This window comes from Lycium ferocissimum, chromosome 4, assembly GCF_029784015.1.
Source record: "Lycium ferocissimum isolate CSIRO_LF1 chromosome 4, AGI_CSIRO_Lferr_CH_V1, whole genome shotgun sequence".
Classification (NCBI taxonomy): Eukaryota; Viridiplantae; Streptophyta; class Magnoliopsida; order Solanales; family Solanaceae; genus Lycium; species Lycium ferocissimum.
Window position 1 is genome coordinate 35,416,003 of NC_081345.1, and position 10,033 is coordinate 35,426,035.

Below are 10,033 nucleotides of genomic sequence, written 5' to 3' on the forward strand. Positions count from 1 at the left end.
TTGGGGGGTTGGGGGGGAGGGGGGAAACAAAAATAAAGAAAATAAAAAAAAATTGGTCGGGACGGGTGGGGGGGGGGGGGGGAGGGAGGGGGAGGGGGTGGGGTGGGGGTGGGGGTGGGGGGAGGGTTGGACGAGGGGGTGAAAAAAAACAAATAAAGAAAATTAAAAAAAAAATTAATTTTTTTTTTTTGGGGGGGGCGGGGGGTTAAGGGGCTGGGAGGAGGAGGGGGTGAAAAAATAAAGAAAATAAAAAAATTTGGCTGGGGTGGGGTGGGGGCAGGGGGCAGGGGAGGGTGGTGGGGGCATGGGGCCTGGGGCGGGATCCGGGCGACAGCGGGTCAAAGTGTTAAAAATAAAACTTGAGTGCAAAGTGTTAAAAATAAAGTTGAGGGTTAAAGTTTTAAAATAGAAACTTTTGGGCAACTTCAAAATCCCTTAAACACTAATAGAAAATTATCACCTCTACCTAATTATTAAAACTTGAGTCACCTATACTAAAATAAAAAACTAAAGAGTGACTAATAATTAAATGCCCCAACTTATGGTATGCTAATTTCTGTAGCAGCTGAAAGGAAGTAATTGTTGGCAGGCTAAAATTTCCATGCTGTACCCTGTTTCATTCGACTTAATAGTTTTTTTCAATTATTGACTAGTGAAAATTTCAGTTGTTGAACAGATCATTTTTGAAGATGAAATATTCGTATCGAAATGAAATATGCAACTTTTTTTTATAATATAGTATAACAATTCGATTTTAGGAAAGATAAAGGGCATATGAAAAGTTATTATTCTACAAACGCGTGTGGTGATCAATAGTTACACCAAACTTGTGGTAAGTGCTTAAAATATCCATAGATTGAAATTAATTGCAGTATCTATTCTGAGACTTTAAGTAGCAATGCAACCAATAATAGATTAATCTAGTGGATAGAAGAATAAAACGACTTTTTCCCCTACAACGGCACGTGTTATGACCCAAAGAATAAGCATTTGGAGATAGCTGAAAATAAAGAACACTTCTTTAGTTGTTTAATGGTATTCTCTTTGATTTCTCACCCGGCGTCTGGCATTCACATTAGAGCTCCGACTAATTCGAATTCACGCCGTTTAAGGTCCAGAATGCGCTCCTTAACAAGATTTAGATTTTCTCTATGGCTGGAATGCGAAATGAATTTAATTAAGAATAGAATGGATCCTATCCATTCCATCACTACCCCTTGTTAGTGTTTAATGAATTGTATTCGTATACGCTATAAGTAGTACTTCATGACTACTGCGAGGCGTAGAATTTATGAGTAATTCACAAGGCGGTGAAAATTGAAAATCGCGAAAACCATCTTATTGTATGACTTGTGTTAATAATTTCAGTAATTTTTAGCTATAATGTTGAATTTATTTTTGAGTGTTTTGCTATATTGCTCCATTTTGACAACCAATTAACTTTAAATCAGGTTATTGTTAGCATTAATATCGGATCACATGATCAAAGACAAAAGTCATAATTTTATGTTATAGTAGAGGGAGTATCATTACTGAAGTCACTACTCTTCCTTAAACCATGAGCGTTAAGTAAAATTAGAAGAAGCTAACATCACCACCCTGATAGAGTCAAACTTTTACTAAATATCTTTTGAGTTACCCGATAGTGTAAATTTTATATTTTTATATTTTTCTTACATTGATAATATATATAACTTGAATTCGTTACGATCACTGATATATGCAAGGTATGATAATTGAAGTAGTAAATGACAAAATTACCACTTCAAAAGCATATGAGTAATAATCCTACACCAAAACCAAATACTCCAGTTATTAAAGGTAAAACTAATAAGCAACTCGTTCTTATCGATGTTGTGATAATTAGTATCAAGAAGTAGCATTTGGCATGCAACAGAGTAAAGTTATTGAACAATTTTTTCTTTTTAATAGACATAGACGATTAGTTATACAGGGAAGAAGTTAAGTAGGTTGGGGACTACTGCCTAGCTGACTTGTGACTACCATATCTGAAAGGAATAAAACTATAATTAAATACCATAAAGGGCAGGTTCCTCCATCAGTTGGAACCTCTGGCAGAACAATACTTGAGCCTCTGAACATTAAAAAATAAAGGGATTGTTGGATAGAAAACATTTTCTTGAAAGCTTACAACCTCTGGAATAACAAGGAAGCCGTATTAGGGAATAGGGGCAATGCTAACATGCAGTACTCTAAAAAAATGTTTGATGAGAAATTATTGATTTGGTAGCTAGACTTTCCTTCTTTTTCTTTTAACACCTATTGATACGAGAAAGAATGCATATACAATCAATATAATTTACGGAAAAGGGCCAAATATACCCTTGTACTATCGAAAAAGGGCTAAATATACCCCTCGTTATACTTTGGGTCTAAATATACCCCTACCGTTATACTTTGGGCACAAATATACCCCTCCACAGTTAAAGTTGACCAATATGGACTTTCAATCCCGCGTGGCATTAATATTCTAATGAGGCGGATGCCACATGGCATGCCACCTCACTGACCACACCCAATTTTACTCCCCACCCCCACGCACACCCCCTCTTCCATATACCATTTCATAACCACCGGAGACTCCAAGAATATTTGATCCTAAAGGAACCATTTGCTCCGATAATCCAATGGTACGGAATTCGGGGAGCGACACCGTCCCACTTCCAATCATTTAAATCCCATTCCATAGCCGGACCATAAAACTGTGAATCATTCCCCCCGAACTTAGCCTCCATTTAACCAAACACCTCTATCGCACATGTGCCCTCATAAATTTACATGAGCCAAAAGGTTTCAAGCAAAAATAGAGTCTTCCTCACCAAAAAGGAAAATCCAGATGAAAATTGATCTAAAAAGAAGAAAATTATCTCAGAAATTGAGAAAAGATGCCATTTTTTATCTTATATTAGCAGCAATTGAAACTTTAATTCAAAGAGCAGCTCTTAATTAGCGGCGGAATAATAGAACCAACAAAATTTCGGCTTACCACATGTCGAAAACGCACTCACGAGTCATGGTAACGGTGGCAATAGTGGTGGAAGGGATGAAAATTTTGGTGGTGGAAGAACAAATCGAGGAGGAGCAAATGGGATAGGGCGTTGAATTAAGTTATTATGGAAACCCGATTTAATTAAGTTTTTTTATGTTGTTATGGAGTATCCCTTATAACTACTTCACTAACTCGTTTTGGCATTCCTTAGTACATTGGAGGATACCATTTTGGTCGTTTCCTTTCCGGCGATCACTTTAGAACGATGGTGACGGTGGATCATTCTCGAAGTCCCCTCTTTAATACTTTCCGCATTTCTTAGGATGTTTCTTTTTAGTTTATGGAGAATGGAAACATCCATATGGAGAGGTTAGATACACGGATATTGGAAGGGGGGCGGGGGTGGTGGTGGGGTAGTAAAAGGGTTAGTGAGGTGGCATGCCACGTGGCATCCACCTCATGAAAATATTAATGCCACGTGGGATTAGAAGTTTACCGTTGGTCAACTTTAAGCGTAGGGGTATATTTATGCCTAAAATATAACGATAGGGGTATATTTGGACCCAAAGACTAACGAGGGGTATATTTAACCCTTTTCGATGAAAAGAATATTTGGCCCTTTTCCGTATAGTTTAATACTCCCTCCGTTTCAATTTATAGAACCCATTTGACTCGGGCAATTTTACATTTAAGAAAGAGGAAGACTTTTGAAACTTGTGGTTCAAAATAAGCCTTGAAAATTTGTACGGCCGTAAATCATTCATAAAGTGAATTTGTTCCAAATTGTGAAAGAATGTCATTCATTTTTAGGCACTTAAAAAGGAAATATACCAAACAAATTGAAACAGAGGGAGTATGTTACAATATATAGTAATAGGTTATTACAATTTATAGCAAGTTATCAATATATACAATTATCTGTGATGACCTTTTCACTTATCTAATTGCATCAATACTTGTTGCACCGTCGATGCATAAAGTTTATACTCGTAATTTTTTTTTACATTGTTTTATTAAGTATTTCACAGGTAAAGAAGGGAAGGGATAAATGGGAAGAGAATGTTACTCATAGGATTTGAATCCTCCACATTCAAACAAAAGAACGGCACACATAATTCTAATTTTCTTTTCTATTTTTGTTCCTTCCACATAGTACGTAGTCAACACTCAACAACATGCTTCATCCCTGTTAATTATGACAAATCGTCTACTCTTTCGGTGCAAACATTAATTTCTTTATACAAATATAGAATCTACCCCAAAGTTATAGCAAATATTTTTATTAAAAGAAATAATTTTCAGGAGCTGAAGTTTCGTTTTAGAAAAAGAAAAGCTAGTCAACAACTTCCAGTTCTTGCTCTGTTGCATGGCAAATGCCAGTTAGCGTGGTTAGCAACTTGCCACTAATTAATTATGAAACCAACGAAATGAGTTGTTTGTTAATACTTTCTATAACTAAGTAATTTGGATTTGATTATGACGCTTGTACAGTCCCTTTGCAAAGAGCTACATATGCTAGCTAGCTATGTGATCTAGTGTGGTTTTAAAAATGGCTGAGAACCAAATTTGATGGTCGAGATGTAGTAATAATAGCAATAGTACTAAAAAAGGTTCAATACCATCGCTAAAAATTATAAAAGTAATTAGTACAGGCATTTGAGAAACCACAAAATATTGTAGCGGGGTTCGAACCCTAAAAATAAAGTCACCTTTAATAGTAGTAGGACATACTTTACCTCTTAAAATGGGACTTTCCCGAGCAAATTTGGGTTGATCGGCTTCAAAGCATTAGGTATTCGAACAACGGATGAGAATAAAAAATTGGGTATACAATCTATATTATCTTGAGTTACGTTGTTTTTCCTCATGGTAGCAGAACTAGCAGTTGTGAACTTATGAATCAGTCAATATTTTAGTCTCAAAAAGTAATCAAGCACTTGTATATACTATTTGGCAAGAATTTTTCTTTTCTCAGCCCCAAAACCAAAAGCTTAAGCTTGGGATTGCAACACGTGCTGGCGTCGAGGGAAATGGGGAGTTATTTTGTTCTCCAATACATTAAAGTAAATCTATTGTGAGATGCAATTAAGCTTCAGAATAGATGCTGCAATACTTAATCACTATTTTGTCAGTAATCACCGGACATTAATTTAGCAGAATAAAATGCTTTTCCATGTTCCCTTTTCCCATCCCCCACTCCTACAAAAGAAAAAAAAACGCGTTAAAATGAAACAAATTAAAGCAGGGGTAAGTGTGGAGAATTTTTATTTTATATATTTTATTTGTAGTAGAGTATATTAATTTAGAGAGACATCTAACTAAAGACTAGAAAGGGGTGAAAGATAAAAATGTCCATATATTTATACACTGGCAATATTATTTTTGAAAATAAAAAAATGGAGATATTATTAACTTAGCGAACTCTTTAGATATATGGATATCTAGGTTTATGGGTATTCATTAACTTTTGTCTAGATCATGTATTAGTAAGAAATCTACTAAATATTTGACTGTGAACCGAGTTATTATTGTATATTAACTAGAGGTCATTTAAGGAACGCATAAATTTTAAATTATGAATCCATCCTATTTATACGTGGACGAACCGGTCTGACTAAAAGCAGTTTGAAAAGCTAGTTCAATAATAGAAATCTTTGAAATTGTCTTTGTTATTTCATACTTGATGGTATATATCTAATGAACGCTGCTTTAAATTCATATAATCTTAAGATACGGGAAAGGCTTTAAAGAAGTATAAACTCTAATATACCGTTCACAAAAAATCAATTCTGATTCTATTTCCGATATGCTCTTATCTTTTCATTATATAAAAGCTACGCATGCATATGGAAATTAATGGAATCACCAAGAGCAAAGCTAATAAACATGTGGAGTTTGACTTAGTACCTTCCACAAATGTTCTCAGACAAAGCAACATTAACTAAAAAGAATCATTAAGATTGGACAATTTCCTATTATATCTTTAAGTACTTCACTTTATATAAGCAAAAGAAAAGTAATCAAGATAAATGTGCATGTTAATTAAAAACGTGAATAAGTTTTAGCCAGCCACAAGTGACACTTCCACCGGTTCATGCGAAAAAGATTTCTACAGATATAATTAAATAAATAAAATTATAACTATAAATAAATAAAAATATAGCTAAGTTTGATAACTAAAAACTTTTATTATAGACAATTTACACAACGGAATTATCCGGAACAGCTTTCATGTTTGAGTACGTAATGTTAATTAGCCATTAATTATTAATAATTGTTGGGTACATCTATCCAAACACGTAATTATTTAATTATAACATTTGTTTCAATAATCTATCTATAATAAGCTAATTGAAACGGCCTCTAAGTCATTAAAGGGTTGAAATATTATATTAATACCTCAATTTTTTGCGACGAAATTAGTTGTATGGCTTTCCTGTAATATGATAGGAAAAAGTTACGCACTTCCTCGGTACAATTTTAGAGGTTTTTTTTTTTTTTTTGTTCATTCCAAATTAAAAAAATACTTTACGATATTTGAAACTCTCTAATTAAGTTTTTCTTGGAGATAATTTCAGAAACCTTCCTTCGCATTTGGCTTTATAACACTAGTCCTCGTTTTGACTTCTTTAAATTTATTTAACTTGATTTTTAATAATTCAAAATAATTACAATATGACTAATTTGTCCTTTATAATATTATACTTCTTAAATTAAATTAAAAAACTGGGGTTTAACCTGCAACCAATCTGTTCATTTATCTCTCTGTCTCAGTCACTGTCAGGGAGATGAAGACAATAAAAAATGTAATCCTCGCCGAAGTTTGTTTGGATGGAATTCTAATACCAAAGCTTTTAATTGGAATTTTTGATTAGTGAGGCTTTTTTCTATATATGCCATTAAGTCATGATTTCATTTCTAAAAGTCAAATTTCAGGGTGATTTGGGGAGGAATGAAAAATAATTGATACACATCAGGCGGCCATGTTAAAAAGAAATTTGCCCATAGATTTGGAAGAACCTCCTTTTAAATAAAACTTAAACTTTTTGGATTAGATTAAAAACAAATATTGGCAAATAGATTTTCTTTCCGTGTAATTAGTTGAAACATTAAAATATTAGGAAGGACAAATTAATTATAACTAAATTATATAATGATAAATAGTTTTAAATAATTGGTAAAAAAGTCAAAATAGAAAAGGTAAACGTGCTATCGCAAGTCATAGAGAATGTTGGTGTTATAAGCTAAATCTGGAGGGACGGAAATTATCCCTTTTTATTTAACTCTCACTGACCTACTGTTATAAGAAAACTATGACTGGTTAGAAACTAAGAATTCAATCCTTTTTTCTTTTTTTGCACATGATTACTGACTTACGCTTCATCAATTTATTTTAGGCAAGCAGAACAAGATCAGGAGGAGACGTTTATTTATAGACTCGTCCAACGTGTTACTGATTGTACATGGAGATTATGGACGACTTTTGTTTCAATCAGTTATCAGCATTACATAATATGTTATTCCAGAAAAAATAATACTGTATTAATATTTTATTCCTACTTTATGGAAATCCCTGTTAGATTTAATTCTCCGTTGTTGTACCTTTCATCAAAATGATTAGGCATGGATATTGCGTTCGACTAACGGAATGTCTAACTTGGTGATTGTGGACCAAATTAAAGAAGAGAAAATGGCGTGATGGAAAAATATTGCCCCAGTTCTGTCAAATATCAAAGCTCAAAACACCGTAAATTTGTTCCTATGATTACGGTATTATTGAGCTAATAAATTTGCATACTATATAAATCAGTGTTCTGTTTTTATATAATCCTTTAGCTTTTTCCTCTTTTCCAATGGAATTTGTCTACATTGTCATATATGTACCCTTTGTTCATAAGTTTTCAGCATAGAAGCTTGCTGCTTTTACCTTGACTAGTCCTCTATCAAGAATTGTTGTGCCCCACACTAATAAATACATGACATGTGTTTTATATATAGACATCATCATTTAATTATGATTAACTAATATATTTTACGTCGATTTAATTATACTAAATCATACTAAATTAACACGTACGGTCTGATGAACGCACCCACTCGGGAAACTTTTTCTTTTTTCCTGTGAGATATGAATTAAGACGTGATGGAAAATACACAATCTACAAGAACACATACTGCCCTCAAGATTCTCCAATATTTGTTTCACTAGTTGACGGTGTAATCACATGTTTATAGAACACGAACTACACCATAAAGTTTCACAGTCTATGACGTACCTGAGTTATAGAAAAAAATATTGCTCCATGAACAATGCAGGAATCTTCCACGGAAGTTCTTTTCTACAAAGAAGAGAGTTTTTGTCTTTTGTACTTTAGAGGAAAAAGATTTGTTGGTTTCTTCAATAGAAACATGCTTATATTCTATTAATTCTGAAAGGATACAACTGTTGACATAAATTCCTAACAGTTGTGTCTTTTCCTCTTTTCTTTTATGATAATTATATAATAATATATAACGCATTATATATTTATTTATGTGGATATGAATCCGGGTTGACCCACATGGGTGACCCAAATCCAATTTCCAACATCTCCCATTCACACATGGTGGGTCAACTCTCATTCCTATTCTGTAACTTTTATACATAACGACTAGACCATGTGACTAATGCATACTTCGAGAGCTTAGTTGCTATATATCTGTTAGGAATATATAACATCTCGATTTAATGGAGCTTAGAGTAGATTGCAGTATAACATCTCTAAGAGTCATTTGTATATAATTATATATGACTAATTGGATAATTACGGTTAAACACATTCAATATATTACATTTAACAAATGATGAGAATCATCGCAATTTTATTTATGGTCACGAGGCTCATACTTAAACGTCACCCTGTCAGCTATGGTATTATATTGAACTGAATGAATTATTAAATCATGAGACTATAGTGGCATGACTTTTATATTTTAATTATGTTTTTTACACTCTCATGTCTTGTTTGGCATGGAGCTGGTGAAGGTTGCTGGCTGGATAAAACTTAGTCATGCTTTTCGAATTACGACGCAGTTAATTTTAACTTATCTTCTCTTGCGTAAAATTCAATGTAAGAAAATTATAAACAAAAGATTTACTCTCAATGATTCTTTTAAGTTAATATTGCTCTTATTAATTTTATTTACTCTTTAACAGTAAAGTCTAACTTAGAACTCTTGAGAAAATCCCCAGATTATGTCAAAGTGCACACACATATTGTTGCATGGGTTTCATCACTTCCACAAGCGGGAATTAAACTTTATAAAACTAAAAGGTATAATAATTGAAGTATAATGACAAATATAAAGGTATGATAAATAAAAGATTATTGCAACTTGCAAGGGTCTCACCACTTCCACAAGCGGAAATTAAACTTTATAAAATTAAACTATAAAAATTCTTTCGCGCTAGATCGTGAGTCACCATTGACTCACAAACCTATTTTTTTAAACAGTACAACAACAACAACAACAGTTGAATCCACACGAAGTGTGCATTTCCAGGAGAAGTAAGATACGCAGATCTTACCCCCACCTTTAAGGTAGGGAGGCCGATTCCGAAAGTATTACCCGGCCGGGGCGGACACATTGGCTCAAGTGGTTCATCCGAACCCCCTTGTGAAAAATTACAGTGTATTTTCAAAGTTAAAATTATTTTATTATATATATATATATATATATATATATATATATATATATATATATAATAGATGTTGAACCCCCTGACTTCTTCGTGTATTTACCTTTTAAAATTCCTCGGCTCAAAAGAAAACAAGGGAAAAGAGTCAGATACAGACAAGCAAATCAAAGCAATGCGAAAATGAGATATATATGTTCAGTCTAAATTGTATGTATGTAAAAACTAGTTGACTTCCAAGATATATACGTTCAGTCTAAATTGTTAGGCCGTAAAAGTAAGTAGTAAAATATATTTAAAGTGTCGTACAGGGGCCAAAGGGTTTTCCAAGTTTGAAAATTTTAAAT